We start from the raw sequence: 12,791 nt of genomic DNA, 5'->3' as shown, positions 1-12,791 counted from the left end.
GGGAGCCAAGCACTCTGTCTTTATTTTGTGACCCTTGTGTTTACACTGTTTCCCTCTCTGTGCCATGATTTCCTCTGAGCTATCAAATACTTCTAATTCCTATCCTCAGCCTGTGAGCTTCCTGCCAACTCCCAGGGGCAATCAATCACCTCCTCAGTTCTTAGATTCTGCCTGCCAACTTCCTGCTCAAACATTTGACTATATATATAGTTATAAATATATATATATATATATCTCCAATTTTTATGTCCCTTCTTATGGCTCTCTCCTAAAGTTGAAGAACTTTGAAATTATAAACTGTTTATCCTTTCTCTTAACTACCAAAACTTCCTTCTCCTTCTTCTTCTTCTTTTTTTTTAATGCAACATCTTTTAACTCATTTAAGGTTGGCCTCAGTGTCTGTATTCCTCCAGCGTGATTCATTTTGCAGTGGAAAGTTTTCAGGAAAATTGGACTTTACCCATTTATAGACTTCAAGCCTTATATTTTATTCATTTGGAATGGACTTTTAAAATACGGGTTACTAATTTTGAAGGTTATTAATTTTTTGAAAGTGATTTAAATAAGTGATTTCCTGTTTGCTCCCCTAGTGGCCCCATGAATTAATCACATTGTGCTTGAATTGTTTTCTCATCTCATGACCCAGTAGACTGAATTCTTAGAGCAGGATTAGGACCATGTATATCTCAGTACAGCCTTAGCATCTGGTTCAAGGACTGGAATATAGTATGTGCTTGATGATTCTTTATGGAATGGAATGAAAGAGAAAAATATTTAGTTTAAAGTTTTTTTAGTTTATTTAAAGTTTATTTAAAATTTGTTTATTTATTAGAGTAATTATATTATAAAGGTAAACTTTTTAAAAACCGGAAATGTAGATTTTCTGTATAATCAGATTGTTCATATTTCCTCCATGTCTGTACCTAAAACCACTCCAAATTATAATTTTTAAATGTAAATTTAAATATTTCATTTCATTTACTATCTAAAATGCTTGAACTGCTGATGTCTCGTTTTTACTTAGTACTAATGTCCTGGTTACTTTATAAAGTAAAATGTCATTTTACTTATATATCATAGAGATGTCAATTAATTCATAATTTGAGTTTTCTTCTTTTCATGTCAACCACATCTCTGTTTACTTACCTGATGCCTCTGCTCTTTCCTTTTTTCTCTAATTTTTATTACTAATAACAGTGTTAAGAAATATATACATTTCTTATTTCCAGCAAATAAGCCTAGATCATATTTTTAATTGTTAAAATCAGGTCTAACTTTAAAGTGAATGCACACAAATAATGGGTCCTTGTCATTTCCACACATATATCATAAATTTCATGAAGGTAATTAGTAAGCAGAATAAAAGAAAATTCCACACATCCCTTCTGAGAGAGAGGGGCATTGGAAAGTTTCAAACCCAAGTGGCTTCAAATCCAGCTCTGACATTTAGTAACTGTGTGGTATTCAGGAGTTACTTAACTTCTTTGAACTTCAGTTTTTTCATTAGGAAAATAGAAAACATAAGAATCTCAACCTGTGGTTAGAAGGGTGAATGGTATTAAAATATATTAATTTTTTAACAAATGGTAGACTATATAGTGATATTATTATTTTGTGGACTTTTAAAGTCAAATAGACAGCTAGCTCTAAATATCAGAACTTGACTTTAAAATGAAAAAGAAAAACTACATTTAAATAATCTACTCCAAGCCAAGCATGGTGGCTTATGCCTGTAATCCCACACTTTGGGAGGTTGAGGCTGGCAGATATTTGAGGTCAAGAGTACGAGACCAGCCTGCTCAACATGGTGAAACACTGCCTCTACTAAAAATACAAAAATTAGCTGGGTGTGGTGATACACACCTGTAATCCCAGCTACTTGAGAGACTGAGGCATGAGAATTGCTTGAATTTGGGAGGCAGATTGCGCCAATGCACTCCAGCCTGGGCAACAGAGCAAGACTTCGTCTCAAAAAAAATAATAATAATAAAAATAAATAAATAATATATTCCAAATGGTTTGTCTACAATGAACTGACGATGTTAAGATTATTTACATTTCCTGTTCTTATGTAAGATATTGATATTTTATAGGTAAAAAGTGAAATATATGTGTTCATGTATGCATTAAGGTATTATTTCTACATACAAAAAAATTGCAGAACTAAGAAAATTACCCAGGGAAACCAAGAGGAGAAACACACTTCTATTTGCATTGGGTGGATGTCTCAGACACAGCCAAGCCTGTATCTAATCAGAATAGGCAGTTCCTGAAATTATAACTTTGAAGTTCTAAAAAGCTTGAACATTTTAAAAGAATTTCTGTTTTACGTTATTGTTGTACATTTTAGCATGAGTGATTCCTGTTTAGCTTTTGGCATGCCAATTCCATAAGTGTGGTTAACTCACAGTACTGGACTGCCTATTTCAGAACCATTTACAACTGCTTTCTCATCTTCTACTGTGAAAGCTCCGCAGATAGGGCTTAAAGACTCAGGTTCCACACACACTTCCGGCTATCAGTGACCTGACCGTGTGATCCAGCTCTATGCTAAAAGATTGAGTAGCTTACCTGCTGAGAAACGTGTTTTTAAAGTGGTTTATAGAGGACACTGGCCTTTGTTTTTTCTCTTCCTACTTCTTCCGGCTTCAGCCTGGATAGTGGATGTGAGCTTGCAGAGCAGCAGCCATGTTACAACCTGAGACAACATACACAAGACCTGGCCTGTACACTCTGAGAACAACGTTCTCTGGAGACCTGGACTACTAAACCCTGCTTCTTTCTGTTAAGATAGATAATTCTTGTGTATCTAAATCATTGCAGAGACTTCTGGTTGGTTAAACCCGAATTTACTTCTAATTGATATGAGCTTCCACGCAAACACAGAAGAAAACAAGTGTGATTTAACGACTATTTTCACAGTTCTCTTAAGGATGGTATATATCACACACCATTCTAGGCATGCTGAAATAAAATTAATCCATTACAGAAAATATATTATTAGGACATTAGAACCTACTTCTCTTCCAAGTCTGGTTGAGAAAGATTGTACCAAACCCTGCTATATAAAATACAGCCTATAGACCAACAGCATAGGCATCATCTGGTAACTAACTGGATGCCTAGAATCTCAGAATTCTCCCTCTTCACCTACTGAATCAGAATGTGCCTTTTAACTGTGATTCCAAGATGATTCATATGTACCATAAAGAGTTTTAAATGCTGGATGAATTATGAGCTTCTGAGGTCAAAGGAACAGTATTTTTTAAAAAAAATCTTTTGTATCTCTATTTCCCGGTACAATGTCTAGATGGAGCATAATAAGCCCAACTAAATATTTGATGAGTGAAACATAACACTGGCTCAGTGTCAAGCATTAAATTCCATTATAGGTTTGATTATCACAAATCTAACTATTATTTGCAAAGTTGAGCTTATGACTATGAGGAAATGAATAATGAGACAGATATCATGAAAAAAGGAAAAGTGATTAAAAAGTTACAAAGCATAGAATGCAATAAATCATAGGCTCTAGATGTGCACTGAAATTAAAAGTTTTAAAGAACCTAGGCCCCTATAACAGAAAGTTAAAATTGGAAAATTAATGGATAAGTCCTGGGAATCTGTCCTTGCCAACATTCATTATATTACCTAGAGCTGTCTTGATTTGTCTATTTTAGGTTCTCCTATTTGGGAGAGTGGTGGACCACTTGACTCTGAAGAAAGCTAAAAATACTCTCTCAGGAGAATGCACACACACACACATACACACACACACGCACACACATACACACACACACGCACACACATACACATAGACACACAGACATGCTTAATTCAGTTTCAGGAAGTGCCCAGACTTTCTAAAACTTAGCTATCGCAGAAGGTACAGTGTACTTCAGGTAGAGAGCCCTCCATGATGTTTGAATTTTCTACATTACAAGTTAAATAAAATGATGGTCTATGAAATCTAGAAATGATTTGGAGAAACAGACGTAGTTTTTCTCCTCACATATTCCACATCCTAAACTAACTTTTGACTGAGGGTTGAATTGTGGCCTCCTCTCCACTACAAATCTATTGAAGTCGTAACTCTGTTACTTCAGAATGTGACCTTATTTGGAAATAGGGTTGCTGCAGATATAATTAGTTTGATGAGGTCATACTAAAGTAGAGTGGGCCCTTATCCAATATGACTGATGTCATAGTGAAGAGACACAGAGACAGACGCACGAGGGGAGAACACCAGTGATGATGCAGCCCGAGATTGAAGGGCTGTACCTGCAAGCCCAGGAACACCCGGGGCCACCAGAATGTGGAAGAAGCGAGGAAGGATCCTACCCCAGAAGTTTAGCAGGGGGTATGACTCTGCCTACACCTTGATTTATCACCTCAAGACTCTAGAACTGTGAGAGAAGAAATTTCTGTTGTTTTAAGCCCTCCACATTTGTGTAAATTTGTTACAACACTCCTAGGAAATAGTGGGACAACACAATCTAGAATTATAATAATTGATTTCAAAGTGTCTGTCATGGTTATTAATAAAAACTTTTATTCTGGAGGTATTCACTAATCTTCACTATGTGAATTCACTGATTTTCAATTTGCCATGTAACATACCCAGATAAATCAAGAATAGGCTCTTATTCTTAGAGAAAAGATAGCCTAAGTTTAATTTAAAATTTACATAGTTGATCGGGGTTTCAATTCTTTCATCAATGAAGTGGACATTAAATGTTTAACATTAAAATTGTCTCTGAGCTCCTCTCAGAGTTTCTATCAGAATTTCTATCAGGTATAGATAATAATTAATCGGTAGTTTATTTGCTAAGGAATTATTTTAAATGAATTGTAGATACTTAACCTAAAAAAGAGAAAACCAGCTCTCTTCAATTAGCTGAAAGGCAATTAACTAGAAGAGTTATTGTTTTGTATGACCTCAAATGATAGACGGGAACTGGCAGAGATGAAATTACACTAAATATACATAAGAATTTGTTAATTATTTTAGCTTTAACAATATATTCTGGCCCTCGAATTAATAAGTTCTTTGTCATAAGACTTGTTTTGCTGAAGAATCATTTGCCAAGATGTCTTTAGGGGTTTCAATCATTCCCAAGTTGGTTGGAAGATCATATCTTTCAAACATTATGGGATCAATAAAGGTATATTTGGAAGATTGATCACTCTGGAGATAAAATGAACTTCAAACCCTGTATCTGTTCTTTAGTAATTATGTAAACTTAATTTCTGAATATCATCTTCCTCTCCTGTAAATACAGATATTAATACCCACATTAAAGTATTATTTTGAATTATAAAATAATGCATACCAAGTGTAGAGTCATTAGTTGACAATAAATGCTGATTCTCTCCTATGCCCTGTAACTCTGTGTGTATTTATATTTGCTATTGTTTACCATGTTAGGATACAAAAATAAACTGCTAAATAAAATTAAAGACCACCATTAAAAAATATTTTAAAACAATATTCAGAAAGATAAGTAATAAAGTATTACTTACTGCCACATATTAATTTTTATAGTTGTGGGGATGTAGAAGTTTGTCACCAGTCACTCAGATTTGTTCTGTATTTGATCCTTAAGGGGAGCAACAGTACTTTCCTCAGTGCATTTAGAATAGAAAGTCCTGAACAACATTTTAGAGGTATAGGGAAAGAGCAAAGGTTCAAAAACATTGCTAAGCTCTGATCCTTAGCACAAACAAGGTTCTGAATAAGTTGAGAGCAAAACCAGCCTCCAATTATTTTATCTTTAAAAGCAATTACTTCTTCATGACAATTATTCGCATATTTTTAATTTGCAAAAATATTCTCTTTATAGTAAGCATATATGGAGCTGCATACTCAGCTTCTTTAACTGTTGTGTGATACAATTTTATGTTATTTTGTTTTCAGATTTCATGTTCTGGATGTGGCAATTAATGTAGCAATTGTCTGCATTTTTTTTTCACTAGAGAAAGGCTGTTTGCCCACACGTTCCTAAAAGCAACATGAAAAAAAAAAAGGCCCATCAATTACCCTTTGCAAAATCTACATATTTTCCTATGCTTTCTCTGTGTAAAACAATGCAAACTACAAAATATTTTAAAATGTATATCTATCCTTTTGGGTATTAAGTTCTGGTTTGCTGAAGATACTAAATCCTTGTATTTTATTTTATTTTATTTATTTATTTATTTAAACCATGCAAGGAGACTGTTTATTTCCAAAGGATTTTGCAATAAACATAATGAATAGGCTCCAGGCAGCTGTTCTATTCTTCTCCCTCATTCTCATCCTCATAGGAGTCAGTGCCTATTTCCTCCTAATCCTTCTCCAGGGCAGCGATATCCTCCCGGAGCCTTGGAGAACTCACCGTCCTTCATGCCCTCACCAGCTTCCCAGTGTACAAACACTCTCTTGACATACATCAGCTCGAACTTGTGGTCCAGGTAGGCCCAGGCCTTGGCGATGGCAGTTGTGTTGCGCAGCATGCACGTGTCACACTGTACCTTGGCCAGGTCACCTCCAGGCACCACAGTGGGTAGTGCTTAGTTGATACCAACTTTGAGGCCTGTGGGGCAGCAGTCCACAAACTGAATGCCGCACTTGGTATTGATGTTGGCAATGGTAGCATTGATATCCTTGGGTACATCTCTGTGGTACAACAGGCAGTAAGCCATACACTTGCCATACCAGTAAGCCAGATACCCTAAAGTGTCATACCATCACACTTTGCCATCTGGCTGGCCAGCTCAAAGCATGTATTGGCGATCCCTGCCAAAAACAGCTGCTGTGGTATACCTTCTCTGCAGAGATGACTGGCACATAGGTGACCAGGGGGATGTAGATGTGAGTGCAGGCCACCAGGTTGATCTGAAACTCTGTCAGGTCCATGTTGAGGGCCTTGTCAAAGTGCAGAGAAGCTGTGGTGGAGGAGATTACTTTGCTAATGAGGCAGTTGAGGTTGGTGTAGGTTGGGCACTCAATGTCCAGGTTGTGGCAGCAATTGTCATAGATGGCTTCATCGTCCACCATGAAGGCACAATCTGAGTGCTCTAGGGTGGTGTGAATGAGTGGTCAAGATGAAGTTGTAGGGCTCGACCATGCCTGTGGACACCTGCAGGGCTGAGTAGATGGAGAATTACAGCTTAGATTTTGCCATTGTCACCAGAAAGCTGCTCCATCAGGAGTGAGATAAAGCCAGAGGCAGTGGCCCTGCCAAAGCTGTGGAACACCAGGAAGTCCTGAAGTCCTGTGCACTGGTCCGACGGCATCCAGATACAGTCCAGCACTGGGTCGTTGATCTCTTTGCCAATGGTATAGTGACTACAGACATCACTGTTGAGAGCATCCCCTTTTACAGTGATGAGCTACTCTGGGTGGAAAAACTGTCAGTATAGGCCATTTCAGATTTCATCAATGGCCATAGGCTCCAGATCCACAAAACAACCAGGACACATGTTTTCTAGCACTAATTTCACAGAAGAAGCTGGTGAAAGTGGACTATCCACTTCACCAGTGGTCTTTTCGCTGGGCATCTGCCCATCAGTTTGAATCTCATGTTCCAGGCAGTAGAGCTCCCAACAGGTTAGCATTGCCCATCTGGACACCCGCCAGCTCCGCATGGACTGAAATGTATTTACACATGGCAAATGGTGAGTCCCAGTGGTGTGTCTTATGTAGAGTCAGGGTGATGGGTTTCAGTGAGAACTAACCCATCCTTTTAAGGATATTTGTGTCTTGATTTAAAAAGTTTTAATTTTCCTGACACTAAAACATTGGTGTTAAAATGTGCATTTCAAATGTATGTGGGAGAAAAGTGAAAGAAACACTGATTCAGCCTTAAGATAAGTGTATCCTAAGACTTCATTTTAGCTCTGCTATGTATTAGTAGTGTGATTCTGGACAAATTATCTAATTTCTCTAAATTTTTGTTTTTTTATTTACGAAAAGGAAATAATATATTTTCCTGCACATCTTAGAATGGTAAATTTAAATTTAATATGCATATAAAATTTATTTGCAAATTATTAAGGGCTAAATTGATAAAAATATTATTTAACATGATATTATATCTTCATGACCAATTTCCATATTTCTACTGTTTCTTTTATGCCTACCTTTGACCTTTTACTCAGCACCTAAGACAATGAATGATAGTTTGGTCCATTTTATATCTGGCTTGTTGTTATTTTGAAAGTCTGAAGAAAACAAAGACCCTAATTCACCAAATGAGGAAGATTAATTCCTCATTCAACAAGTTCATTCATTCAGCAAATAATTATCAAGCACCAACTATGTACAAGAACTGTGCTGAATGATGGGCCTACAACAGTGAAAAATATAGACCAAATTTTTGCCTTCATACTTCTATTTTATGAGGTGAGACATAAACAATCTAAACAAGTAAGAAACTATATGTGAGGTAATGATAAATATTAAGGAGTAAAAGCAGAGCAGGAGTGAGTGCTTGTGGATGCAAGTTTATGTAGGGTGACTAGGAAAGGTTTGCTGAGTAGGTCATATTTGAGTAAAAATCTGGAGTGATAAAAGTGAGGGAGTGACCCGTGCAGCTATCTGGGACAACAGGGTTACAACAATGTATACCAAAGCTCCAAGGCAGAAGCATATTGGCGTATTATAGGCAGAGAGAAGGCCAGTGCACCTGGTGAAGGGTGAATAAGATGAAAAGCTGTAGGAGATGAGTTTGGATAGGTAAGTGGAAGAGGCAGATGACCTACAAGCTGTCAGCCATTGTTAGAATTTAGGCTTCTGTGAGAGATAGGAAGTCATTTGCTGGTTTCATACAGAGAAAAAACAGGATATGACCATTGTTTTAACATGATCCCTCTGGTTACTCTTCCTGGAACACAGTGAAGAAGATCAAGGTGAAACAAGGACATCATTTAAGAGGCCATTTAAATAATTATTGGCTTGGACCAAGATTTTCACATGAAGGTAGTAAAATTGGTAAGATTCTGAATATATTTTCAGGATACAGTTGTCAGGGTTTGCTGATGGATTAGTCATTGAGTATAAAAACAAAGTGAAGAGTGAGGAATATCTCTAAGAATCATAGCCTGAGCAATATAAGAATAGTATTACCATTTTCTCAGATGGGAAACAAAACGAGAGTCCTATTTAGGAGAATATCAGTCCCTCAGTTTTGGACATTAAAAGTGATTATTACCCATATCGTAACCACACACTTTCTCCTGGGTTCTCACTTAGGACCACAGGCAAACATTCTTGACTTCTAGTGAGAAGCCTTGAGTCAACAAATAGAGGAATTCCCAAAGCATGGAGTTATTTCATTTTATTATTTTATTTTATTTTTGCCATAAGAGCCAGGCTTCCAGCTTTCACCATATAAATAGCAATGGAAAAACACCCAGTGGTTATAACTCATTTCCCTATCAAGACTTCAATCAATATGCTCAGCCATAAACAGTAGCCTGTCTCACCAGAAAGGCAATAGTCAGAACCAGCTGCCCACATCTTTAAAAGTCCAATACCTCTAAGTTGCAAATTTGGGGTAACCCTGGAAAATTCACAGAACTCTCTTTTCTTCAACTAAATAGGAAATAACACACTCTGTGATCTACCTTTGTTACAGGATTACTGTAAGGATCAAATAAGACAAAATATACAATAATGCTATATAGGCATAGTCATGACTGTTTAACAACAAAAACCATAGTGAGACTTTTTTTTTTTTTTTGCAAATAGACACTTATCAGCTGTAAATGGTATGATTGGAAGAATATAAGTTGTTTTTAAAAAAACAATAATCAGTTCCAAGCAAGTTGCTTTTTTACTGATACATAATATTTATAGATATTTATGGATATATGTGATATTTTGTTACATGCATATAATTTGCAACTATCAAACCAAGATGTTTAGGATGTCCATCACCTCAAGAATTTATCATTTTTATGTATTGGGCTCATTTCAAGTCCTTTTTTTCCAGCTATTTTGAAATATGCAATACATTTTTGTTCACTGTAGTCATTCTACTATCGAATAGTAGAACTTATTCTTTCTATCTGACTATTTTTTTTGTACCCATTAACCAACCTCTCTTCACCACCCTCCTCCTACCCACATACTCTTCCCAGTTTCTAGTATCTATGATTCCACTCTCTACCCCTATGTGATCGACTTTATTACCTACTACATATGAGTGGGAACATGCAACATTTCTCTTTCTGTGCCTGGCTTATTCCAGTTGCAATCATGTTACTGCCAATAATAGGATTTCATTCTTTCTTATGACCAACTAGTATTCCACTACATATATACAGCCCATTGTCTTTATTCATTTATCTATGGATGAACACTTAAGATTAAGTTCATATCTTTGCTATTGTGAGTAATTTCCTTGCCTTTGGATATATACCCAGTAGTGAGGTTGCTGGATCATATGGAGTTTTTGGAAAAGTCTCCATACTGTTTTCAGTAGAGGCTGTACTAATTTACATTCTCACTAACAATGTTTAAGAGTTTCATTTTCTTGACATCCTCACCAGCATCTGTTATTTTTTTGTATTTTCTATAATAGCTATTCTGACTGGGGTAAGATGATATTTCATTGTGGTTTTTATTTGCATTTCCCTGCATTAGTGATGTTGAGCATTTTTATATACCTCTTGGCACATGTACATCTTCTTTTGAGAAATGTCTATTCATGTCCTTTGCCCATTTTTTAATGGGATTATTATTTTTTTCCTGTTGAGTTGTTTGAGTTCCTTGAATTTTCTGGATATTAGTCCCTTGTTGGTTAAGTAGTTCTCAAATATTTTCTCTCATTCAACAGGTTGTTTCTTCATTCTTTTAATTGTTTCCTTTGCTCTGCAGAAGGATCTTAGTTTACATTTGCCCCATTTGTCTATTTTTGTTGTTGTTGACTGTGTTTTTGAGGTCTTAGCCACAAAATCCTGTCTGGACCAATGTACTGGAATATTTCCTCTGGGTCTTATGTGTAAGACTTTAATCCATTTTGGGTTTATTTAAGTGAAAGGTAAGAATCTAGATTCATTCATCTACATATGGATATCCAGTTGTCCCAGCACAATTTATTGAAGAGGGTTTCATTTTCCCAGTATAAGCTATTGGTGCCTTGTTTAAAATCAGTTAGGTATAAACACATGGATTTATTTCTGGGTTCTATATTCTGTTTCATTAGTCTGTGTATCTAATTTTATACCAATACCATGCTATTATGGTTACTATAACCTTGTAATACATACTGAAGTTGTGTATTGTAATGCCTCCAGCTTTATTGTTTTTGCTCACCATTGCTTTGGTTATTGGTTATTTTGTTTGTGTGTGTGTGTGTGTGTGTGCTTCCATATAAATTTTATGACTTTTTTTTATTTCTGTGAAGAATGTCATTGGTATTTTGATAGTAATTACATTAAATATGTAGATTGCTTTGGGTATTAGTAATTATTCCTATCCATGAGCATGTGATATCTTTTCATTTGTGTGTTCTTCAATTTTTTCATCAGTGTGTTAGTCTCCTTTGTAGAGGTCTTTCAACTCTTTGGTTAAATTTATTCGTAGCTCTCTCTCTCTCTCTCTCTCTCTCTCTCTCTCTGTGTGTGTGTGTGTGTGTGTGTGTGTGTGTGTGTGTGTGTGTAGTTATAGTAAATGGTATTGGCTTCTTGTTGTTTTTCCCCTAGTTGGTTTATTATTGGTCAGTAGAAATGCTATTGATTTTTGTATACAGATTTTGTATCTTGTAACTTTATTGAATTTATTTATCAAATCTAAGAGTTTCTTGGAGAATTCCTTTGGTTTTTAAAAAATATAAGATAATATCTGCCAAAAAAAAAAAAGACAATTTGAAGTACTCTTTTCCAATTTAGATGCCTCTTATTTCTTTCTCTTGCCTGATTGCTTTGGCTAAGACTTCAAGTACTATGTTGAATACAAGTAGTGAAAGTGAGCATCCTTGTTCCAGTCCTTAGAAGAGAGGCTTTCAGCCTTTTTCCATTTAGTAGAATGTAAACTGTTAATTTGTTGTATATGGCATTTATTATGTTGAGGTATATTATTTCTATGCCTAGTTATAGTTAACAGTTTTTATCATGAAGGGATTTTGAATGTTATCAAATGCTTTTTCTGCATCTGTTGAGAGGATAATATGGTTTTTGTCTTTCTTTCTGTTGATATGATGTATCACACTGATTGATTTGCATATGTTGAACCATTCTTGTGTCCCTGGAATAAATCCCACTTGATTATGGTGTTTTATCTATTTGATGTGCTGTTAGATTTAGTTTACCAATATGTTGTTGAGAATTTTGGCATCTATTGTTCATCAGGGATATTAATCTATAGTTTTCTTCTTCTATTGTGTCCTTGTCTGCATTTGGTTTCAGGATAATTTCAGCCTTATAGAATAAGTTAGGGGAGAATATCTTCCCTTCAACTTTTTGCAATAGTTTCAGGAGACTTAATGATAGTTCTTCCTCAGTAAAATTCAGCAGTGCAGGTATCCAGTCCTGTGCTTTTCTTTTGGGAAATGTTTTATTACTGATTCAGTATTGTTACTTGTTATTTGTCTGTTCAGATAATTTATTTCTTCCTGATTCGTTCTTTACAGATCATATGTTTTCAGGTATTTATAAGTTTCCTTTAAATTTTCCAGTTTGTTGGTGTATAGTTGTGCATAATAGTCCCTGACAATCTTTTTTATTTCTGTAAAAATCAGTGATAGTTTCCCTTTTTTTGTTTCTGATTTTGTTTATTTGGGTCTTTTCCATTTTTCTTGGTTAGT

At 35.7% G+C, this 12,791-nt stretch overlaps 1 pseudogene; it reads right to left on the bottom strand.

Annotated features, from left to right (window-relative positions):
- Window positions 1-6,275: 6,275 nt before the first annotated feature.
- On the bottom strand, window positions 6,276-7,651 carry LOC105486120 (tubulin alpha-4A chain pseudogene; annotated as a pseudogene).
- Window positions 7,652-12,791: the final 5,140 nt, after the last annotated feature.

Source organism: Macaca nemestrina, chromosome 3 (assembly GCF_043159975.1).
Source record: "Macaca nemestrina isolate mMacNem1 chromosome 3, mMacNem.hap1, whole genome shotgun sequence".
NCBI lineage: Eukaryota > Metazoa > Chordata > Mammalia > Primates > Cercopithecidae > Macaca > Macaca nemestrina.
This window is presented reverse-complemented; position numbering and strand designations above follow the sequence as displayed.